At 47.8% G+C, this 25,076-nt stretch overlaps 1 protein-coding gene across 2 annotated transcripts in view; it reads right to left on the reverse strand.

Moving 5' to 3' along the window:
* Nucleotides 1-23,576, reverse strand: part of ST3GAL1 (ST3 beta-galactoside alpha-2,3-sialyltransferase 1) — a 118,969-nt gene extending 95,393 nt beyond the window's left edge. Inside the window, exon 1 of one of the 2 annotated variants that reach the window (XM_082235845.1) lies at nucleotides 23,125-23,576. The gene's annotated coding sequence lies outside the window, so the exon portion shown is untranslated. Of the gene's footprint in view, nucleotides 1-23,022 lie in introns of both variants that reach the window. The other variant, XM_082235846.1, reaches the window with a different exon arrangement.
* Between the last annotated feature and the right edge of the window lie 1,500 nt (nucleotides 23,577-25,076).

Here is a 25,076-nt window from a genome sequence, read left to right on the forward strand (position 1 = left end):
AACAATGGATTTAAACTTGGGCAATTTTAGCCCGAGGCACATTTTTATGGCCCCTTATCCAAAGGGAAACAGATATCCTCGAGCTTAAGAACTTTACTTAACAATTTAATCAATCAAGTTTTCTCACTGCGAGAAGCCAAGTTACAGGGAACCAGGCAGAGGGCCTTCTTGGTAGTGGCACCCGCCCTATAGAACACCCTCCCACCAGATGTCAAAGAGAAAAATGCTGGCCCATGTGTTATTTTTCTTGGACTTGACTCTACAATTCCATTCAGCATTTGTAAGTCATTGCAATGTCCACCCCAAGAGACGTTCAGCTGCAAAGTTCTGTGAATGCCCGAGAAATTAGACATGAGTAATCATGCTTCAATAAACTTTTACGGCAGTGTTGGCTCTCCAGAGAAAATGTGACATCCGAAGAATGTAGGAAATTGCCTGCAGTGTTTGGTTTGTGATGAACCCATGCGTAGGATTACCAAGACTATCCAGAGGAATTGGGGAGGAAGTAAAATAAGAACATAAGAGCCCGTTGGATCAGGCCAACGCCCCAGCTACTCCGGCTTCCTGTTCTCACAGTGGCCAACCACAAACCCAAAAGGAGGACCTGAGTGCAACAGCACTTTTGGTTTCCAGCACCTGATTATTCTGGGACATGATGCCTCAGCCAGTGGTGGTACATCTTGCCGATTAGTTTCCTACTTCAAAGGGAAGTGTACCGAGTGCTGCCACAGGCTGTCTCGCCAGAGTGGTGCATGCTCTAGTTATCTCTCGCTTGGACTCTACCTTTGAAGGTGACTCAGAAACTATAACTAATCCAGAATGCGGCAGCTAGACTGGTGACTGGGAGCGGCCACAGAGACCACATAGCACCGGTCTTGAAAGACCTACATTGGCTCCCAGTATGTTTCCGAGCACAATTCAAAGTGTTGGTGCTGACCTTTAAAGCCCTAAATGGCCTCGGCCCAGTATACCTGAAGGGGCGTCTCCACCCCCATCGTTCTGCCCAGACACTGAGGTCCAGCACTGAGGGCCTTCTGGCAGTTCCCTCACTGCGAGAAGCCAAGTTACAGGGAACCAGGCAGAGGGCCTTCTTGGTAGTGGCACCCGCCCTACAGAACACCCTCCCACCAGATGTCAAAGAGAAAAACAACTACCAGATTTTTAGAAGATATCTGAAGGTAGCCCTGTTTAGGGAAACTTTTAACGTTTAATAGACTATTGTATTTTAATATTCTGTTGAAAGCCACCCAGAGTGGCTGGGGAAAACCAGCCAGATGGGCGGGGTATAAATAATGACTTAATAATAATAAATAAGAATACATAATAATAAATAATAATGTTGTTGTATTTATTATTTGACCTATAAAGCCTTAAACGGCTCAGGCCCACAATACCTCAAGGACCACCTCTTTCCATATGAACCTACCCAGACCCTGAAATCATCTCTGAGGCCCTCCTTCGTTTGCCTCCTCCACGAAAGGTTCGGAGAGCGGCCGCACGAGAACAGGGCCTTCTCTGCAGTGGCTCCCTGTCTGTGGAATGCTCTCCCCAAGGAAGTTTGCCTGGCACCTTCATTATACACCTTTAGGCGCCAGGCAAAAACGTTCCTTTTGAACCAGGCCTTTGGTTGCTCTGTTTGACATCCTATACCCTTTTAAAATGTGGCTCTTGGGGGGGGGGGCTGTTACTGGGTTATTGTTTATATTTTGATGATATATATTGTGAACCACCCTGAGACCTCCGGGTATAGGGCGATATATAAATTCAATAATTGAATAAGAATACCAACACCCAGCAAAATCTGTCACTTAAGGGATATCCTCCAGTTCACTTTTGAATATATAGCTCAGTCGGCAAAGCATGAGACTCTGAATCTCAGGGTTGTGGGTTTGATTCCCACATCGGGCAAAAGATTCCTGCATTGCAGGGGTTTAGACCAGATGACCCTTGAGGTCCCTTTCCAGCCCTACAGCTCCATGATCTACCCAAGAGGTTTTCTGTATCTGCACGGAATTGGAAAAAAAAAAATGAAACCAAGCAAAGTATACATGCAGATTGCAATCACAGAGGAAGCCAAACCAATCACTGAAATCCACGACTGTTATCTCAGCAGTAAAACAGGTATATTTCATTGCCTTATACAAAAAAGGCCATAATAAATAGACCATTACTTCTGCTTTCCACCCAGAGTTTCGGCCGTCACTGCTGGCAGCTGACCACATAGTTCAGTGGTTAAATAATCGTATCACCAAGGTTGATAAAACGTATTTGCTTGTTTCAACATGTTTCGATCTCAGGTTACACCACAAAGGAAATGTTCAATGTTGTGCTTGGCTCTTTGTGGAGATGTAGCCTTTCCTTTACGAAACAGGCATGTGATTGGGATGGAATGGGGAAGGAACTGCCTGAAAATAAGTAGATCTACATTGTGGATCATGATTAATGTTATGCTTTACGGGAAAAGTGGCCTTGAGTTTCTATTTATACAAATAGTTGCTTTTAGCGGGTTGTGAGAAAACTGTGGGCCTCCAGATGTTGCTGGCTCTTACTCTTATCAACATCACTCAGCATGGTTTATTGTTGTTGTTTAGTCGTTTAGTTGTGCCAGACTCTTCGTGACCCCCCTCGATCAGAGCACGCCAGGCATTCCTGTCCTCCACTGCCTCCCGCAGTTTGGTCAAACTCATGCTGGTAGCTTCGAGAACACTGTCCAACCATCTCGTCCTCTATCATCCCCTTCTCCTTGTGCCCTCCATCTTTCCCAACATCAGGGTCGTTTCCAGGGAGTCTTCTCTTCTCATGAGGTGGCCAAAGTATTGGAGTCTCAGCTTCAGGATCTGTCCTTCCAGTGAGCACTCAGGGCTGATTTCCTTAAGAATGGAGAGGTTTGATCTTCTTGCAGTCCATGGGACTCTCAAGAGTCTCCTCCAGCACCATAATTCAAAAGCATCAATTCTTTGGCGATCAGCCTTCTTTATGGTCCAGCTCTCACTTCCATACATCACTACTGGGAAAACCACAGCTTTAACTATACGGACCTTTGTTGGCAAGGTCTCTGCTTTTTAAGATGCTGTTTAGGTTTGTCATTGAAGTTGAATCCTGACAAGACAGAAGTACTGTTTTTGGGGGACAGGGGGCGGGCTGGTGTGGAGGACTCCCTGGTCCTGAATGGGGTAACTGTGCCCCTGAAGGACCAGGTGCGTAGCCTGGGAGTCATTTTGGACTCACAGCTGTCCATGGAGGCACAGGTCAAATCTGTATCCAGGGCAGCTGTCTACCAACTCCACCTGGTACGCAGGCTGAGACCCTACCTGCCCGCTGACTGTCTGGCCAGAGTGGTGCATGCTCTAGTTATCTCCCGCTTGGACTACTGCAATGCGCTCTACGTGGGGCTACCTTTGAAGGTGACTCGGAAACTACAACTAATCCAGAATGCGGCAGCTAGACTGGTGACTGGGGGCGGCCGCCGAGACCACATAACACCGGTCTTGAAAGACCTACATTGGCTCCCAGTACGTTTCCGAGCACAATTCAAAGTGTTGGTGTTGACCTTTAAAGCCCTAAACGGCTTCGGCCCAGTATACCTGAAGGAGCGTCTCCACCCCCATCGTTCTGCCCGGACACTGAGGTCCAGCGCCGAGGGCCTTCTGGCGGTTCCCTCATTGCGAGAAGCGAAGCTACAGGGAACCAGGCAGAGGGCCTTTTCGGTGGTGGCGCCCGCCCTGTGGAATGCCCTCCCATCGGATGTCAAGGTGATGGAAAACTACCTGTCATTCAGAAAACATCTTAAGGCGGCCCTATTCAGGGAAGCTTTTAATGTATGATATTTTAATGTTTTTTTGGTTTCTGTGGAAGCCGCCCAGAGTGGCTGGGGAAACCCAGCCAGATGGGCGGGGTACAAATAATAAATTATTATTATTATTATTATTATTTCTCCCAAGAAGCAGGCGTCTTTTAATTTCGTGGCTGCTGTCACCATCTACAGTGATCATGGAGCCCAAGAAAGTAAAATGGTTAGGAATTGGCAGAGTTGTAGTTCAACAGCTGGGTGGTCGTAAGAACATAAATTCCCTCCTAGATCAGACCAATGACCCATCTAGTCCCTTCCTGTAGTCTCCAACAACTGGTATCAGGGTTCAAAATTAGCCAGGAGCCAGGCGCATTTGGCACTTGGCTACTTGCAACCAAGTGAAGATGCCTGGTGCCAGGATGGTGCCTGACATCTCCATCTGGAAGTGCATGCCTGGGGATCCGTGGATCTGGACTGTCTGTATACACTAATAACCACATCCTGTAGAATTCTATCCATTCTATTTTATCTGCACAATCGGAATGAATTTCAGGAACCAAAATGCTTTTTCTGTGCAGCCTGAGCAGGAGCGGTGAACAATGTCATAGTTACCGTATTTTTTGCTCTGTAAGACTCACTTTTTCCCTCCTAAAAAGTAAGGGGAAATGTGTGTGCGTCTTATGGAGCGAATGCAGGCTGCACAGCTATCCCAGAAGCCAGAACAGCAAGAGGGATTGCTGCTTTCGCTGTGCAGTGATCCCTCTTGTTGTTCTGGCTTCTGAGATTCAGAATATTTTTCTTCTTCTTTTCCTCCTCCAAAAACTAGGTGCATCTTGTGGTCTGGTGCGTCTGATAGAGTGAAAAATACGGTAATTGTTGTTGCTTGTCTTCACCTACCCCACCCGGCTGCCCTGTTCACAGTTGTGAAGAATATTCCTTACGTTATGAATGGCCCATGTCACCTTTAAGAAAAAGAGGTCGGAATAGGCCAAAAATATAGGTGGACTGTCCCTGGATCAAGTGACTTTTCTTCCTTAAGTTCTCAAAGTTCTCAACTGAGCTCAAGGTTGTCTTCTGAACTAGCCAGATAGTCAATCACAGTCAGTCTATCATTTGAAAAATAAGACTTTAGAGCTGACTTGACCAAAAATGGTAAATAGACATTCTGTTCTGACAACTGTAATCTTGGTTTAAGGAGACATATGGCACCTAGCTTATATATCTGAGTCCGCCCCCCCCCATAATTTTTATTAAATTTTCTGTTTTGCATTTTAGAATATTCATTTAAACAACCTTAAAATATCAGTGACTTCCCTTCTTCTCTTTCCATGGTTTGTTTTGAATAAGATAAATCCCTGCATATTTTTACATAAACTAAGCCATTCAGTATTCCATTATTACATCCATCAAAACTTATTTACACTGTTGAATTTATCTTAAGATACACATCAGAGTTTCATGGCAACTTCCTGTATGGCATTGAGTTGAACTTCCTCAACAGAAATGAGTTGGATCAGTAACTTATGATGCTACGGTTTCATCCTTCCTGCTGTGATCCTGCCCCCACCCAAATAAATAAATAAATAACTCCTTCTTAAAGATGTTGACTATAAGAGTTTACCTTTGCCTTTAATGAGAGGGCAATAAGGATTTGCATATAAACATGGACTGGAAATCAAGGACGATATGAATTCGTGGTTATCTTTTCTTTTGAAACAGGGCAAATATCCAGGAATATTATTCCTAGAAACTCTGAAAGATTAGATTTGAAGCTCTGACTGAATCATAGACTCATAGAATTGTAGAATTGGATGGGACCCTGGCAGCTTACGAGGTTTCATCCAACTCTCTGCTTCCAATACGTGGTCACTGTTGTATGCTTCGGTCCTGCAGATATACCAAGCGCTCCAAATAAAGTTTATAATTAATTCTGGAAAATACAACTGACATAGAATGGAACAGAGAGAGATGTTTTAATTTGCTAATTAACTACATAAGGGATATTATTTCAGGAAGAACAGTACACAGAGGTTTTAATTAGTGTCTAGAGTTAAGAATCTCGGAGGCGTTCATAAATTTACATGAAATGACTAAAAGAAAGCCATTATTATTATTACCACTTGATAAATTGGCAGGCATTGAAATTATGACTATCCAAAGCATTATGCAGAATATATTTGAAGGAACATAGAAATAATTGAAACTCCCAATTACAAATAGAAACCCAGAGGTCAAAGGGTAAAAGCACAATCTGACATTTGCTTACTCAGAAGTAAGGGTAAGTGTGCATGCACCAAAATGCAGCTTTAACTGAATTGTCACAAAATTGACTGAGTAGTCAATCTGTTAGAAATCACTCAATATATGCTGGATCTTACATACTAAGCCTGCACTGAAGAGAGTTTGGATTTTAAACCACAGCCAAGGCAGAGACTGCCTTCAACTTGAAGGCTTTCAGGATGAAGGTGTTTGTTGCGAGGGGAAGGAACTCAAGTGATTTGTGTGCAGCCCAATCCTACACACAAAGATAAGTAAGCCCATTCTGCAGACACATGTAGTTGTATTATACTGTAAATTAACCTGATCCGAGGCAGAAAGGATATTGTTACATCCAAAAACTTAGCCACTCCAAACGGTACCTTTTTATTTCCATTATTTGTGTGCATTTAGGGACATAAGACCCATTAAGACAACTTGAGAATTTTGTTTCTCATTCTCCCACTTCAGACAGACTTTGCCAGAAGTTAAACTTACATTTTTTTAAAAAAAAGCTGTTTTTTTTAAATAAAAAAATATAAGCTAAAGATTGTTGGCAAATTTGTCAGCTTGTCAACCTCTTCTCAAAAATCTGTAATTAGAGCCTTTCCCCCATTAAGTATGAGCCCAGAAGGCAAATACATAATTACAGGCATTTTCTACCAATATATTAGACACATGAGTCACTTGGAAGCATATAGTCTGCTAGGGCTCCTTGGCGCGTCTGTTTTTGAGCATGTAAATATGTACGAATGGGTAAAAAGGCATTTCATTGGCTTAATTGACAGAACACAGAAAACAGAACATGCACCTCTTGTAGGGGAAGAAAACTGGAACGTGTGCAGTAGAGGAGAGCAACCAAGAGAATCAAGAGTCTAGAAACTGAGCCTTATGAGGAGTGGTTGAAGGAGCTGGGTATGTCTAGTCTGGAAAAGTGAGACTGAGAATAGATACTGTCAGAGCTGCCCTAGGACCAACGCTGATCAGTCGTTATAAACAAAAGTCTTTATTGAAGTACAGTTTTTGCTTACACACCCGCAGCGCGCAGCTCTACGTCTGAAACTCTAGACCGCCGAAGCTCCGTCTGAATCTCCTCCCCCCAGACACCAGTTTAAGACTCTAGCCTTGCTCCACCTCTTCCTTTGCTCTTTCCTCCTCTGGGTCCGCCTGTCAGCTGGAGTCTCGCCCTTTCTAGACTCTTCTGACGCTGAGTCCCCTGAGTCTTCCCCCTGCCTCCGGCGGGCTTTAGGACCTGGTTCCCCATCCGGGTTTTCTGCTGTCCCGCGCGCCTGTACATTTGAACTTGGCGCGCGCGCCCAGCCGCCAACCTTCCTCCTGACCGTTACACTGCTCCTGTCACTGCTTCCCCCTTCGGGGGGGGGCTAGCTGAACCTGACCTCCCCTCCGTTCCCCCACTCTCCGACAGAGGCGTGGCCAGTTCCGACTCATCTTCTCTCCCTGCTGGAGGAGATGCTGCCCCTGACACCTGAGACTCTCCCCCCCCCCACTATGCCATGGTGGGGAAGCTGGTCCTGATCTCCAGCTGCTGCTTTGGGAGTCCCCGCTGGCCCCCCGTTCTTGGTGTGTCCTCCCTGACCATCGGCGCCTCCTTCTGGGAATCTTCTGATTCGCTTGAGAAGCTCATGGAATCTCTCGGGTCACTGCCATACTCCCCTACGCTGCCCTCCGATCCTTCCTCTTTGCTCTCCATCTCCTCTCTTCCCTGTGCCTCTGCTCCTGAGCCCCTGACAGATACGATAGCCATCTTCAAATATCTCAAGGGCTGGCACATGAAAGAGAGAACAAGGGTAGGAGGGTAGGAGCCGAAATGATGATGATGGTGATAATAATAATAATGATAATAATAATAATAATAATAATAATAATAATAATAATAATAAATGTTATTTATACCCCACCCTCCCCAGCCAGAGACGGGCTCAGGGCGGCTAACACCAGTAAAATTACAGTAAAAGCATCATAGGGAGAAAAAAAAAACAATTTAAAATACAGGTTAAAATACAATTTAAAATGCAGCCTCATTGTAAAAGTAGCCGATAAATCAAGACCATATGGGGAGGGAAACAGAAGGGTCAGACTGAGTCCAAACCAAAGGCCAGGCGGAACAGCTCTGTCTTGCAGGCCCTGCGGAAAGATGTCAAGTCCCACAGGGCCCTAGTCTCTTGTGACAGAGCGTTCCACCAAGTCGGGGCCAGTATTGAAAAGGCCCTGGCCCTAGTTGAGACCAATCTAACCACCTTGTGACTTGGGACCTCCAAAATGTTGTCATTTGTGGCATACCAGGAGAGATGGTCCCATAGCTACTAGGGTCAAAACCAGCACCTTAAACCTGACCCTGTACTCCACCAGGAGCCAGTGCAGTTGGTAAAGCACTGGATGAATGTGATCCCGCAGCAATGACCCCGTAAGGAGCCTCGCCGCGGCATTCTGCATCCGCTGGAGTTTCTGGATCAGCTTCAGGGGCAGCCCCGCGTAGAGCGAGTTACAATAATCAAGCCTAGAGGTGACCGTCGCATGGATCACTGTGGCCAGATCAGGGCAAGAAATGTAAGGGACCAACTGCTTGTTACATCACTCCGACCACTGGTCCTGTGAGCTAGGGATGGTGGGAATTGTAGTCCCAAACATCTGGAGGGTCGGAGTTTGCCTGCGCCTGGCCTAAGACTTCCTGGATACAGTGGTACCTCTGGATGCAAACGGGATCCGTTCCAGAGCCCCGTTCGCATCCTGAGTAGAACGTAACACGCGACTGCGCGGGTCGCGTTTTGACACTTCCACGCATTCGCGTGACATCATTTTGAGCGTCAGCGCATGCGCAAGCGGCGAAACCCGGAAGTAACGTGCTCCGTTACTTCTGGGTCGCCGCAGAGCGTAACTTGAAAACGCTCAACCCGAAGCATATCTAACCCAAGGTATGACTGTACAGTGGTACCTCGGGTTAAGTACTTAATTCATTCCGGAGGTCCGTTCTTAACCTGAAACTGTTCTTAACCTGAAGCACCACTTTAGCTAATGGGGCCTCCCGCTGCTGCTGCGCCGCCGGAGTACAATTTCTGTTCTCATCCTGAAACAAAGTTCTTAACCTGAAGCACTATTTCGGGGTTAGCAGAGTCTGTAACCTGAAGCGTATGTAACCTGAAGCATATGTAACCCAAGGTACCACTGTTTAAGCAATCTGCCAGAGCAGTCCCTCATTCCCCCTCTACTAGGACCAGACTCTACTGATGCCATAAAAAGCCGTCAGACAGGAGACACTTCCTCCAGTTTTATTGCCACTGAATTGGATCCGAAGATTCCCCTCCCTTGCTTGGAAGGCGGAAATCTCTTGATCCCAGCCATTGATTTAAAGAAATAAGAACAAGCCTTGTGTTGTCAACATAAAGTGAAATTAAATGTCTAGTTCTTGTAGGCACAGCCAAGTAGTCTGGATACATAATCCTACTGTAACCTTCAAGGCTTGGAAACCAGACAGCTTTCCTTCCCCCCTTTAAAAAAAAAGAAAGAAAGAAAGAAAGATTATTTTAATCTCATTACTTTTAAACCAGTCTCATGGTTTTTGGGGGAGGAGTGGAAAGGGAGGGGGGAGAGCCAGGATAATTGGGCACTCGGCGTTTTTCTACAGCAAGAATTTTCAAGCAGGCATTGAACCTCTTCTCCCATCCTCTTCTGAATACCAGGCGCAGCGCTAGATTCTTCTGATAGGAAAACCACTTAACATGATTACAATCAACTTCAGCTCTCGTGTTTCCTCTCTTCGCAATCTACATCCAAACGTTAAAAACTTGGTTTGGCTTCACCCAGTAGTTGCATCGGCCGCTGGGAGGGCATTGCAAAATATATATTATTATTATTATCATCTAATTTTTCATCCTTGGGCCTGTTTATTCTGAGCACACAGGGAGTGGGCTAAGGATGGAAGGAGAGAAGGAATATCCTTCCTTCATCACACGGTTTTGCCGACACCCATCATGGCTGCCCTTCTGTTCCGCCATCTTTCTTGAAAGCCAGCACCTCTGAAACTTTCGATTCATGTCACCCTTGTTTCCCTATACAGTGGTACCTTGGGTTACAGACGCTTCAGGTTACAGACTCCGCTAACCCAGAAATAGTACCCCGGGTTAAGAACTTTGCTTCAGGATGAGAACAGAAATCGCGTGGCGGCAGCGGGAGGCCCCATTAGCTAAAGTGGTACCTCAGGTTAAGAACAGTTTCAGGTTAAGAACGGACCTCCGGAACGAATTAAGTACTTAACCCAAGGTACCACTGTATTCACCCTAATGTCATGGGACCACCAGCCCATCACCCAGCATAGTTAGACTATGGAACTCACTGCCACAGGAGACAGTGGTGGTTAACAACTAGGATGCCCTACAAGAGGATTGGGACAAGCTTGTGGGGAAAGAGGGCTATCAGTGGTTACTCTCCGCCTCCACAATTTGAGGCAGCAAGGATTCTCTGAATACCAGCTGCTGGAAATCAAAGGAGGAGATATACCGTATTTTTCGCTCCATAAGACACACCTAGTTTTTAGAGGAGGAAAACAAGAAAAAAAATATTCTGAGCGAAACAGCGGATATATGGTTTTTGTGGTTCATGCTGTGGCCACAGACATGTGATCTGATGGTGAATTTGGCGTGACCCAGTGCAAAAATCCTGAGGATCCATGTGGATCCGTGCTTTGTAACCACGTTTTTGCACCACTGCGGCCCCACGCAACAGTGGGTGCATGATTTTATTGGTGCAGGCTGTAGCCATGGATATGCTACGTGATCTGATGGTGAATTTGGGGTGACCCAATGCAAAAATCCTGAGGATCCATGGGCTTTTACCTCCCCCCTCCCAGGCAGTCTCCACTAGCCTCCCTTATCTCTCTCCTGCTCCCACCGATCAGCTGTTTCCTTTCAACACCCCCTTCCCTCTTGTTTGCCTTAGTGTCTTTTCCTTAGCTGAAGCAGTTTTTTGCTCCTCCTTTTCTTCTAATTTCTCTCCTTATTGCTTTAGTCTTCCTGTTTCCCCCCTTTGCAAGTTTGCTGTCTTTACCTCCCCCGCTCCCAGGCAGCCTCCTTTATCTCTAGCATCCCTTATCTCTCTCCCCGATCAGCAAACAATCAGCGGCTTTGTTTCAACACCCACTTCCCTCTTTCCAAAAAAAAAAAAAAAAGGCATGATCTGCCTTTAGCCCCTGGGCAATTCAGCTCCAGGGACCACACATTTGCTCCATAAGACACACAGACATTTCCCCTTACTTTTTAGGAAGAAAAAAGTGTGTCTTATGCAGCGAAAAATACGGTAATTCTTGTGCTCAAATCCTGGTTGGCCACTGTGGGAACAGGATTCTGGACTAGATGGGCCACTGATGGGATCTTGCAGGCTTTTCTCATGTTCTTAATATGTTCCCTCTGGTGTGTGTGGAGATCTTCATATGAAGTGGACACAGCACAGATGTGGGAACGGATGTTTCATGGGCTGCAACTCCCATCATCCCTGACCTGAGGCCATGGAGCTGATGGGAATCTATCAAGACATTAGGGCTGGGCAGTATCTGGTTTTTAACATCACAAAATATCACCAGCTAAACATTGCAATACAGTGGTGCCCTGCAAGACGAATGCCTCGCAAGACGAAAAACCCGCTAGACGAAAGGGTTTTCCATTTTTCGATGCGCTTCGCAAGACGAATTTCCCTATGGGCTTGCTTCGCAAGACGAAAACGTCTTGCGAGTCTTGCGATTTTTTTCGCTTTCCCCCTTTTTTCTAAGCCGCAAAGCCGCTAATAGCCTTTTAGCCGCTAAGCCTTTAATAGCCGCTAAACCACTAAACGCGCTAATCCGCTAATAGGGTTGCTTCACAAGACGAAAAAACCGCTAGACGAAGAGACTCGCGGAACGGATTATTTTCGTCTTGCGAGGCACCACTGTATATTGATATATCACAGCATCTTAAATAAGGATGGAGCTACATAGAGGCAAACACTTATGTAGGACCATAGAAGTAGCTCTTCCCTGTTCTGTTGGAAGAACCATAGAACATCTTAGATCTGCCTAACTTTTGGATGCAATTATTGTTATAATTCCCCATTCTAAAATCGCATTGGAACGATGGTGTTGAGTCAAGGCCTGGTCGGAGGGCTGGTGGTGAATGGACAGATAAATCACTCGCCTCATGGTTTTATCACTTCCTGGAATTTCACAGTTCCCATTTGAGATGCCTTCTGCTTTCAAGATCCCACACCATCCTGTTAAAATATCTCCATCCTATGCTAGAAAGTCTCACATGCATGTTTCTGGACACCGACTTTCTCCCAGCGGTGCAGCAATAAAACTGCTAACACGTTTGCAAAGCTAAGCAGGGTCTGGTATGGTTTCAGATTGGATGGGGTAACAGCCTGTTGAAATTCCTGCATTGCAGGGGGTCGACCCACGGGTGGGTCCTTTTAACCCTGCAATTCTGTGACATCAGCCTTAAGATATTTTTTCAAGAGAGATGTTTGACCGTGGAAAGGATTCCCTTGCAGGGAGGTGGACTTCTCCTTCCTTTGAGCAGAGGTCGGGTGACCATCTGCCATGGAAGCATTAGTTGAGATTTCAGCATTGCAAGGGGTTGGACTAGATGACCCACGGGATCCCCTCCAACTTGACAATTTGATTATTAAGCCATCGTGGGTACTAGGAAAAGTTCCACAAATAGCTTCCCATGGACTTAATCTCCTGTGCTGGCACCAGCTCCCTACATACCAGAGCCGATTCCTAGAAGACTCGCCCCTTTGTATTGGTGGGATTTCCCTCCCACTCACACCTAACTCCCAGGGGAGACAGTAGGGAAGGGGAAGGTGGAGAAAGAAGGGATAAAGAAGTATAATTCATGGATGGGCATCCAAACCTAAAAACAGACATCCATGCAAAATTAAACACAGGTCTTACATGATCTGTCCCACTAAAATCAACCACAGGTACTTGATAGATTTCCAACTGAGGGACAAAAGCCCAGGGAAAAGGGAAATGGTTTGCCTAAGGCAGGGGTCAGCCGTGGGCCAGTCCACCGTCCCTCAGACCATGTGGTGGGCCGGACTATACAATGGTACCTTGGGTTACAGACACTTCAGGTTACAGACTCCACTAACTCAGAAATAGTACCTGAGGTTAAGAACTTTGCTTCAGGATGAGAACAGAAATCGAGTGGCGGACGTGTGGCAGCCCTATTAGCTAAAGTGGTTAAGAAAAGTTTCAGGTTAAGAACAGACCTCCAGAACGAATTAAGTTCTTAACCCGAGGTGCCACTGTATTTTGAAAAAAAAAAATGAACAAATTCCTATGTCCCACAAATAACCCAGAGGTGCATTTTAAATAAAAGGACACATTCTACTCATGTAAAAACACGCTGATTCCTGGACCATCCATGGGCCGGATTGAGAAGGCGATTGGGCCGCATCCGGCCTCCGGGCCTTAGGTTGCCTACCCTTGGTCTAAGGCCTAAATATAGAGAAAGATTGTGCCAGGCGAGCTCATAGCTGTCAACTTTTCCCTTTTCTTGCGAGGAATCCTATTCAGAATAAGGGAATTTCCTTTAAAAAAGGGAAACGTTGACCGCTATGGGCGAGCTTCCCAGGGGAAAGTTTTCCACAAGAAGGGACCCACCACTGAAAAGACTCATTCTGGCACTGCCAAATCCAGACCACCTATAGAAGGGGCACTCAAAGGAGGTCCTATTTTGTATGGTCCAGGTCTGACCCCAGTGTGTTAAATGTGATTCTTCCTAAATTAGTAGGACCTATGACAATGAGTGTGGTGGTGACAGGAGACGGGGGGGTGTTATAAATTGGCAAAACAGAGAGAGGAATTGATGCCTTGGGGTCAAAATCCATGTTGAATCACCTTTTTCCCACTCAAGGAAATAAAATGTGAGTGTGGCATGTGGACACTTAAAGGCGGGGGAGTTTTTGCTTCCCAGAACACTTGAATCCATTGTTTCTGGTCTAGATTGTGAAAACTGAGGAACAAGTATTTCGAGTGTTCAGAGATCCCATTAGACCAAAGTACTTGGGTTTCTTCAGCATTAAGGGCAATGAAGTCAAGCAGAGCTTTTGCTTGATCTGCTACTCTCCTGTATGCTGTTGAAGTTAATGAGATTGAAATCAGATTAAATGCAGATCAGGACATGGGAAGCCTAACGCACCGGGGCGCTTTATGAAAGTGATCCCTTCTATCACAAGGACAGCACAAAAGATAACGTGCCAGTTGTCCCACCTGAAAGTTGCCACACCTCCAAAAACACCTTCCACGGGAACTGCAGTTTGCTCTCGGAGATTAGCACCCTGAACAAACTACAGTTCTCATTACTTTCCATGAGCATCAAAGTGGTTTAAATGTGTGATGTGGGTGTGACCTTAGTCGAGCTGTTCTTTAGTGCCCACTTCAAAACCTGACAGTTTTACATGGGGTGCTGACTCAGTGATGGGGAACATCTGGAAGGCTGCAGGTTACCCATCACTGAGTCAGCACCCCACGTAAAATTTCTCTCCACCTCTTTCAGTGCAAGGACTGCCTAGATGTGGGGTAGCCAACATGCCCACTCTGGATATTGTTGGACCACAACTCCCATCAGTCAACAACTCCCAGCCAACGTGTACAATGGCCAAAGATGGAGGTTGCAGGCGAACAACTCATTAGCTACCCCTGATGTAGTTTCTCCCATTTTCCTTCTTTCGAGAATCTGGGGAGTTCCTTTTAATGATGGAGATGGCCTTGGATAGCCACTGCTTTTTGTAGTTCCAGGGAAAAGGAAATAACCATGGTTGGGTTCAGAGCAGTCTTTCCCATTGGTGTTAGTGGTTCGCTGCGCCAGGGCGCCGGCCTCTCAGAGGCGCCCTAGCAACTGGGGGACCTAGAATCATAGAATCATAGAGTTGGAATAGACCACAAGGGCTATCGAGTCCAACCCCTTGCCAAGCAGGAAACCTGCGCGGCTTTGCCTTTCCCTGCACACCCACCAGCTGTGCCCCGCCAACTATATGGCTGGCGGGCGTGCAGCTTCCTTCCCAAGCCTCCGCAGGAGAAGAGCGATCCCCGCAGAGGGTTAGGATGTAAGCTGCACACAGCTTCCCTCCCAAGCCTCTGCATCTGCTAAAGACAGCCCTGCTCCCAGTCATTGTCCTCCTCCTGCTTCCTGGCGAAAGGCAGTGTGCAGCCTTCCCGGATGCCCCGACACCAGAGAGCATGTCCGCCAGCACGTTTTCCTGCTTGATCATCGCCACCACGCCGGGGATCAGGGCGGTGGGGGAGGCAGAGGACATTTTCCACCACCCCCTCCCTTGTTTTGGAGTTGCCGGGGGGGCACCGGAGGGCTCTTTGAACCACGGCGCCGGATATGCTTAAGACGGCCCTTGTTGGGTTTCTCCTTCCCAGCAGCGTTAGGTTCCAAATGGCTCCTTAAACCAGGGTTAGAGTCACCAAAATGGAAGGCCTAGTTGCCATTTGGGGGCCAGGTGGCTCAAAAGCCATGTTTTAGATACTTTTTGGTTCCTGAAATTCGTTCCGATTGTGCAGATAAAATACCACGGGTAGAATTCTACAGGATGTGTTGTTAGTGTGTGAAAACAGCCCAGACCCAAGGGTCCCCAGTCACGCACCTCCACACGACGGAGACGTCAGGCATCATCCTGGCAACTTCATTTGGTCAAACCTGGCTGATAGACAGGTGCAAATTTCAAATGCTGCTTCCCAGTAGGCTAGTGTTGTGCAAGAGCTTGTCCTCCAACTTCTCAAGTTTGCTTCCCCAGCAAAAGGGGGTTCCGTTTTACTGCCTCGTTCATAGAACACTTGAGAGCTTCTTTAGAATTTCTCTGAGTTCAGGGTTTTGAGGCTACCTTGCAGGTGGTGTGGGTGTTCACAAACTATTCTCTCCAGCACTCTAGCCTTCTGGATCTGAGAAAGTCTCATGACAGGAGTTGTCGTCTGACCATGTTCCCCTGGGCCTCAGCTGAATCAAGGGCACCCAGGAAGGCTGCAAAATGCAGAGCACTGCAGAGATGATATGCAAAACTCCAAAAGGGACACTCCCAAAAATTACGTAAGCACAATGAAAGCCACGAGGAGGTCACCAAATTTTCCGATGCACGTTGTTTACTCCTGAACTGATGACGAATGGAGAGGAATTTTCAGCACAGCACTGCACTAGGCCTTGGTGCAATCTCATTCTTGCGAAGAATAAAAAAGAGCCTCATTTGAAAGTCTTGTTATCTCCTCCCACCTTCTGCTTGAAGACGCAGAATCATGGTCTACAACCAGCCAATTTTCCTCTAACACCCCCTTGGGGTTTTTTCCTCCTTTTTCTTTTACCATCTAGCCTGATGCAAGAGATCAGTAGCACTCAAAAGCACTTAAATTCGTTCCGGGGGTCCGTATTTAACCCAAAAAGTCTGTAACTGGAGGCACCGCTTCTGCACATGCGCGTGGGGCGAAACCCGGAAGTTACATATCCAGAGCGGTACGTAACTCGAGGGTCCACTGTACACTGGTGTGTAATAGTTTGGTTGGCTTAGTAAAGGTATTGCCCTCATGTGGAATTTTGGAATTTTACCATATGCTAGTGGCCATCTGTGAACCAGGAAGAAGAACCCCTACTCAAATGTCATCTTTGCCATGCTTTCTCCCTTTCCACCTCAGTTCTCACATCTAGAATACGGGGATAACAGTACTGATCAAATTCTGTAGCTGTAAATTCTGTGCTCCAAAGGGAAGGACAAGAACCAATAGGTAGAAATGTGGGGCATGACACTCTTCATCTTGAGCCCCACGATGAGCAAAAGATTCCTGCTTTGCAGGGGGTTGGAATAGATGTCCCTCCTGCTCCCTTCCAACTCAACCATGAGAACATGAGCATGGAATTTATTACGGTCAAAGACCAGCTTCAGAAACACAAATGGAACTACAATCCCAACAGCAAAACAAACATTTAAAACAATATGCAACAATAGATTTTAAGTTTAAAAGTGCGATAGGCATATAAAAACATAAAAACTTTAAAATAGACTACCTTAGAGAAATGACCCAAAGTTGCCCGTGGGTCCGGGTTTAGGAATTTTCTTAAACCAGATTGAATCGGGGGATGGTCTGCGCCTACAGATCTGTGTGCAGAATCTGGCGACAATCCGGGTCGTCTTGTGGTCTTTGCCTAACAGGAGAAGATAGGATTTTTGCTTTACCGGTCAGTAAGCCCCACCAGCAGGGGGTCAATGGTTTATCTACATGCCTTATCATAAAAGGGACATCTAAAAAATATGTGTTCAGGGCTTCCTATATCCCCCAATGGAGAGGCGCAAATTCTCTGGTCATCAACTCAACCATTCTATGGTTCTATGAGCTTGTAAGGGAGAGGTTTCTGGCTAAACATCAGCGCAGCAGGCTCCTTTGAGGGTGGGCAGATTCTTTGCTGTAGGGAGTTCAGAGTGGCCCTCTTATCAGGAAGCCTGAAGTCTCCCGACCGAGCAGCCTATCAAAAGAAAAATGCAGCCAGCAGCCTTCAAGGGGCAGTGTGCTTTGCAGCTGCTTTAGAACACCTACTAATACAGCCCATAGCCGAGGATGGGGGAGCTTATGTTCGGCAGATTCCCATCCCCTCTGAAGATTTGCTCGGCATGCGTTCCTGACAGAGTAGAGGCAAACCTAATAATCAAACCACGTTCGTTATCCAACATCCCTCTGATCAAGACGCACGAAGCCTCCAGGCCAAAACAGATGCAGCTTTAGCCCGTGGTACCCAGTGATGGGCTCCTGTGGCTATAGAGCTCTCGGCCAAGTTGAGACGGGAAGAGGGATGCTGATCAGCAGCCTAAACCTGAGAAGCCCCTTGATTAATTTATCAGCGGCTACGAACGCTGGAGAGACCATCTGCTCAGTGAGAGACCAGCGATTTCGAATCTTAATTGCTGAATTAAAAAGGGACTTAATAAGAAGAGAGAGCCGCTTCCTAGATCATCAGCTGAAGCTTGCCATTTCGGAGGAAAAGGATAGCTGTACTTCAAAGGGGATGGAGATCTCCTTCCATGGTTGGTGCCCGTTTCTTTGCCGCTTCTACCGTCTCTGCACATGGGATGAGTTCCCCCACTTATCAGAGCTTGCCCGCCTGCCACTGTCTTTCAGGGAGACAGTCAAGAGCTCTGCACAAACCCAGAAGAAGTGTGCCGATTTATTGACTGAAGCTGCCTTACACAGAAGACAGACCACTGGTCCAGCTAACTCGGTCCTGTCTACAGTGACTGACAGGGTTTCAGGCAAGAGACTTTCTCACTCCTATCAGGAGTTGCTGGGACTTGATCCTGGGATCTTCTGCATGCAGAGATGGGAGGGCGTTCCACAGGGCGGGTGCCACTACCAAGAAGGCCCTCTGCCTGGATCCCTGTAACCTCGCTTCCTGCTATGAGGGAACAGAGAGAGAATGATTGACGCAGTGAGCAATGATTTGAAGCTGGGGCTTCTCCAGTCCTAGTTCAGAGCTAACCATTAGACTATAGGGCCTCTCCCATAACACTGGCCAACCTTATTGGTTGCAAAGCCTACCAGGGCAACTTTTTTAGAATTTTCACATTGCTGTCTAGAGAATTATTATCGTAAGATCTTGATTCTCTCACCACTGGACCTCAAATACACATATCCCAAGGTTAGGCAATATTGAACCACTAGTAGACTAGATTTCTTTTCTTTTTAAATTGCTCTATTTAGTAAGCATTCCCATCAGCTAACTGTTAAATACTCGAGCAGTAATTACGTATGTCCAGGAGGATCCCTGTGCAGCAGGTTTTCTAGTTATACTTCTCCCACTGCCTTAACGCAAAGCTAGGTTGGAGTTGTTTGTTTTTTTAAAAAAATGAGATGACCATTTATTTATTTAAAAGCATCCCAGAGTGGCTTACAAACAAGGAATTAAAAACAAGACAGTCCCTGCCCTCGGGTTTCTGGTTTTAAAAAGAACACAACACACAAGGCAAAAGGGACAGGGAGGGCAGAGGAGCGAGAAGCGCTCAGGTACCATTTCTTAAAGATCAGGTCTTATTAAAACTGAGCAAGGCCGTTAGGTCCACTTCTAACATAAGGATAATATTCCTGCCTGGTCATATTGGTGTTCCATGAAAATACAGACACATCTCTGATGTGCTATTCCTAACAAATAAATCTTGAATATTTCCCCCACTGGGCTAAGAAAACCTAAGTCTTTGTAGCAAGAAAAAAATGGGAGTGCCTACCCAATAGACACAGCTGTAACCTCTAAATGTGAATATGATTTCAGGACAACACAGGATTCTAAAGTTAGTATTTGTGGAATTTTTTTAGAGTGTTGGGGCAGAACCACTCCTCACGGAAGCTGCACTTCGTGTCCTAACACACACAATTTTTGTACCTCTTTTTAAAACTCTGTATATTTCCACTTGCAACAGTTATTGCTGGCTATGAGGGCATCAAGGCAAGAAACTGGGGTGAACATCTGATAGCAAAAGCTCCAGATACCAAATATCACTTTCTTAGGAACTTTCTTAGGGAGTACTCTGAAGATCTGCATCTGCCAGAAGATTCCCAGCTCAGCTGCAGATACGCTTGCTTTTATCTTGTAAGTTGCTCATCCTGGCTATAAACTGAAACTGGTTGAGCCAACGCTGCTGTAAATCCCCAAAAAGGGGGGGTCATGGATGGGGCAGGACCAGGCAGAAGGGACTTAAAACTGGCTCTTACTCTGCTCAGCTCAATGTGACCAGGAAAAAGGGTACTGTAAGCCAAACACTTGTTTTAATGGCTTGCTTTCCCTCTGACAGGCTTGGGCCAACTCAGCCAGCAGCCTTGGTCTTGAATGGGGTCTGGATGTGGCAGGGCTTTATGCAAGCTTAATTCATGCCATCTTCTTGCGTATTGGATTGCTCCCTTAGTGCCTGATCAGGGCTAAAGGAGAGAATGTTGACAGCTGTTTTCTGCTGAGTCAGAGCACTGGTCCATCTAGTTCAGTACTGTTTACGCTGATTGTCAGAGGCTCTCCGGGGTTTCGGGCAGGGGGGCACTCCTGGACATGTCAGAGATTGACCATGGCACCTTCTGCATGCAAGAGGCATGATTGAGCTGAATGAATCCCTAACTGAGAACTCATCTCCGTCAGTAACTAAGACTACAAACCTAAACACATTTACTAGAGAATAAGCCCTAATGAACATAGTGGGACTTTGGGTCAGTCGGCATGGTTCCACCCAGATGTTGTTGGACTCCAACCCTCAACAGCTCCTGTTAGGGTGGCCAATGAAGAGTCCACCACATCTGGAAGTCGACACACCCCTTATCTGCAAGACAGCAAGAATGCTTACCTACCCAATTAAGTTGCTGTAAAGACAACTTGAGTAATATGTGTGAATTACTTTGAACACCAACATTTATTTCCCTAATTTGAAATGATTTATAAGTTCAACACTCCGAACTTACAAGAAAAAAAATAAACAGATAAAAAGTAAACAGCCAGCAAGAGCTTAAAGGAATTCTCTAAATGTCACATATATTGTGTGCAATGGCCAGTGCATTGTCTTCGAGAGAGAGAAATCTCACCATCCCATACATATGCATACAGAATTTTATTTTGAATGTTGCATTACCACAGTTCAAACCATGCTCAAGGCAGCGAGCGACGTGGAAAAAATACATAGCTGCAACATAGCATGACAAAAGCAGTCATACTGAAGCACTGAAGGAAAACCCCACTTTTTAGAACCCCAATTGCAAGTTTACTGGGATAAACTGATCAAAGTCAACACGCACAAGAGCTCCGTGCCTTCACAGGAGAAGCTGGCGGAATGCAAACTGGTGTTGAGCTGCTGCAAATTTACACCGGATCTAAACTCCATTTGGCAGGGGAGGCTATGGCAGGCTAAGCCTGTTGCAGAGGAGAAACAAGGCCTTAAAGTGATGTTGGAGTCTCATCGCCCTTCCTTTAGCCAGGACCAAGCTCTGCCTCGGATGAGAGAGTTAAGCAAGCTTTCAGCGCACCTGAGCCGGGAATCTCCCAGCTCAGTGGGAGATCTGCTGGACTCTAACCAGATCATCCCTTCAGATCTTGCTGTAGGGTGGCTCTCTTAGGGCTGCAATTCCACTTTAGTAATACTCCTGAGTAGACACATTGAAACAAACAGGCACGACTAGCTTCGAGCCACTAAGTCTGGCAACTGCAAGTATAATTCTGACGGCAACAAACTATGCACCACCAAATGGTTTTACCTACCACACATCAGGTAAAGGTAAAGGGACCCCTGACCATTAGGTCCAGTTGTGGACGACTCTGGGGTTGTGGCGCTCATCTCGCTTTATTGGCCAAGGGAGCCGGCGTGCAGCTTCCGGGTCATGTGGCCAGCATGACTAAGCCGCTTCTGGCGAACCAGAGCAGCGCACAGAAACGCCGTTTACCTTCCCGCTGGAGTGGTACCTATTTATCTACTTGCACTTTGACGTGCTTTCGAACTGCTAGGTTGGCAGGAGCAGGGACCCAGCAATGGGAGCTCACCCCGTCACGGGGATTCAAACAGCTGACCTTCTGATCGGCAAGTCCTAGGCTCTGTGGTTCACCCACAGCGTCACCACACATCAGGAGCAGAAGGTAAAGCCCAGGGGCCAAAGGGTCACCTGAGGAGGTGAGGGGCTGGTTTCGAGGCAGGCTGAGACACAACGTACTCATTTTTTTATTATTATTTCAAGGTGGTGTACACGGTTCTCCTCAACTCATCCTCACAACAACCCTTCGAGGCAGGTTAAGCTAACAGATGGTGACTAGCCCAAGGCCACGCAGTGAGTTTCATGGCTGAGGGAGTGGGGTTCAAAGCCAGATCTCCCAGGGCTTATCTCCCCGCTACGGACCTATTTCTGCAGCCGGGGGCGGGGAACTTAGCGCTGGAGTTGCAGAAAGTCTTCAAAGTAGAAACACGTGGCGGAGCTCGCTTCCTGCGTCAACAGGGTCGCTTCCACAAAACGGATCGCCTCGCCGCGTTTCCGCAGCCAGCGCGAAGTTAACTTCCTTTCCCCACCGCACCCTTTTCGGAAACCGGACGGGCGAAGTTTGCAACTCTGCGCCCCTCACCCCTCCTCCAAACCAACCCCTCTGGAGAGAGAGATCCCCGGCCCCTCGCTCCCTATCCAAGGGCAAGGATCTCCCCCTCTACACACACACGCCTTGCGCACCCCGCTACTTTCTCTAGAAGTAAAACAGAAGGAGAGAAGAGATAAGGAAAGGAAGGAAGGGGAGAGAAGACGCCGAGGCGCCGCTCGGACTCCGGGCTCGCCGGCCACCAGGCGGGGGCGGCAAACAGCCAACCCCTTCCCCAAACCCCCTGAAGGGCTAAGCCGAGAGACAGAGGGGCGGCAGACGGAGAGGCCGGACCCAGGAGAAGACTGGAAAGCGACTTGCTCGCCAACCCACCCACTCCTCGCGCGGCTGATGTTTTAAACCGAGAGGGAGAGAAAGAGGCGAGTGGGCAGCTCTAGGGGGACGAGACTGCCCGGCTGAGGCCACAACTCCGCCGGGAAGAGTCGGCGTCTTCCTCCGACACCGCGCCCCGCATCTGCGCGCCGGGCGCGGAGATCCTTTTTTGGGGGGGTCGCGGAGCGCGCTTGTCCCGTTGGGCCGATTCCGGAGAACGAAAAGGTCGCCACTCCCCTTCCCGTTACCCCTTTTTTTGAAACATACAAACACAGGCAGGCACACCCCTCTCTCGGCGAGCGGGGCCCCCACTTCCCGTCTCTCTTAAAAATTCATAGGAAGCGGTCCCCACTGCGCTCCGCTACATCATGTCCCTGCTACGCCCCGGCCGCCGAGCGGCTTGACCCATTCCGGCTTGGAGATCTCCCCTCTCCAGAAACAGATCCTGCCTCAACCGGTGGACACAGCTCCCTTTAAGCCCGAAGATACAGACACCCGACCCCGTCGCCAATTCTACTCCTCTACCTTCGTCCCGCCGATGCGAGAGTCCCTTTCCCCGCCTCTCCTCCTTTCTCGGCGGATCCGGGAAGGAGAGATCCCTGGCGCGCAATGCCGCCGGGCACTCACCGCGTCCGGAGAGGCTGCTGCTGGCGCCGCCGCTGCTGCTGCTTCCCGGCAGCTCTCATCGCCTTTGCACGCCGCCTTCTCCTCCTGCTCCTCCTTTGTCCTTCCAAAGTACCCGCCGCCGCCGAGCCACGACGGAGGCACCTCCCCAATCCTAGGCAAGGAGGGGGATCCTCTTGCTCTGCTCTGCTCTGCTCTCTTCCCCTCGCTCTCGTTCCCCGGGCGGCAGCAGCAACAATGCACTCTCCAAGAGCCGCCTCGGCTTCTTCCTTCCTCCCTTCCTAATATAGCGCTCCCTCCCCGAGAAAGCCACGTGGATGGGAGAGGGAGGCAGACAGACGTCGAGAGAGCGAGCGCGCAAAAACGCACGGGCGAGGGGCGCAGCGCAGGCTCCTCCTCGCTCGCAGGCAGCGACCGAGAGAGAAGGACAGCGGGAGGGCGTGTGTGTGTGTGTCGGTGCTTTTAAAACATCGACCGAGCAGAGCCCTCGGCTGATCTGGCAGGAGAGAGAGAGTGTGGAACGAGTTAAAGGGGGCTTTGCGCCAGGCAGAAATAAATACGGCCCATGTGGGACTCAGCAGGTTTCTGGCACGTATGATAGGGGAGGGTTCCCGGGCCCGGTTTAATTTATTCCTCGGCCATGTGTGGAGAGCGAAGGGTGGAGTTACAAGTTGCTCTCTCTCCCCCACCCCGGCCTTCTAAAACTAGCAGCTGGATGATAATCCAGTCCTCAAGAGAGCGAGAGTCCAGCTTGCCAAAGTTCCCGTCTGGCAGCGCCGGCGCAACAGCCGTCTTGTTTCCAAAGCAGCCCCGCAGAAGCCCCTAGTCGGTTTTCGCAAAGGTTGAAAACAGCGGTTTCTGCCCCGCGCGAGGGCAAGAGACCTCTCCCTCCTCCTTCGTCTCGGGCGATTTAGTCGGGTGCCCGATCCCCCTGGGATCCCCTTCTTTGGTGGAGTCTCAATACGGCAAGGAGCGTCGAGTTGGAGGGAAGAGGATTCCCCGGGAAAGTCGTGGCAATGCCCAATTAAACTGATAAGAGCACCGCCGCTGCGCGTTTCAATGCCGATGTGCCGGCGTTGGGTGCTGTGCGGGAGAGAAGAGTTTTGAGAACTGAAGAAAGATGCAGAGAGAAAGAAGGTGGAGTTGGAATTTTGCAGGCAGGAGGCTGGGGAAGGCGAGAGCTTAGCAATGAGGTGGGCGTGAGAGGTAATGGAGACCGTGCGAGAGCGACGGCTCAGAGCAGAGGACTGGGGGGGGCAGCTATTCCCCCCCCCCAGTAAATACAAATTAATACAAATCTGAGGTTCTAAGCTCCCTAACAAAAATCCTGGCTACGCCTATAACACAGGGTGTGGGTAGGTGGAATACAGCAAGATGGATTTTCATATAAATATTTGCACTCATGATATTTAATTCCATTCATGAATCACTTGCTATGAAACATCTCTAAGCAATTAACATTAACAATATATATCTATAAACAATAGAGAAACCACACCTGTTTCTCTTATCCTCCATTTACCTTCCCTGTATTTGATGGTCAGGCTGCTGAATCACTCCCCTGGTTTGTCAAAAGTCTGCTGCTATATTTTTAGTTGCTTGAGATTTTATGGTTCCAATATACAGTGGTACCTCTGGTTACGTACTTAATTCGTTCTGGAGGTCTGTTCTTAACCTGAAACTGTTCTTAACCTTAGCTAATGGGGCCTCGCGCTGCTGCCGCACGATTTCTGTTCTCATCCTCAAGCAAAGTTCTTAACCCAAGGTACTATTTCTGGGTTAGCGGAGTCTGTAACCTGAAGCGTATGTAACCTGAAGCGTATGTAACCCGAGGTGCCACTGTATGGTGTGTGGTAGTATTTGCTATCTCTTTGTAAACGGCTTAAGAGACTGGGCTTGTCTTAAGCTGCATCTAAATAGGTCTGAAAACAAATAAATATGAAACTGTCGCCTAT

This window comes from Podarcis vaucheri (genome assembly GCF_965113315.1).
Source record: "Podarcis vaucheri genome assembly, chromosome: 8".
NCBI classification, from domain to species: domain Eukaryota; kingdom Metazoa; phylum Chordata; class Lepidosauria; order Squamata; family Lacertidae; genus Podarcis; species Podarcis vaucheri.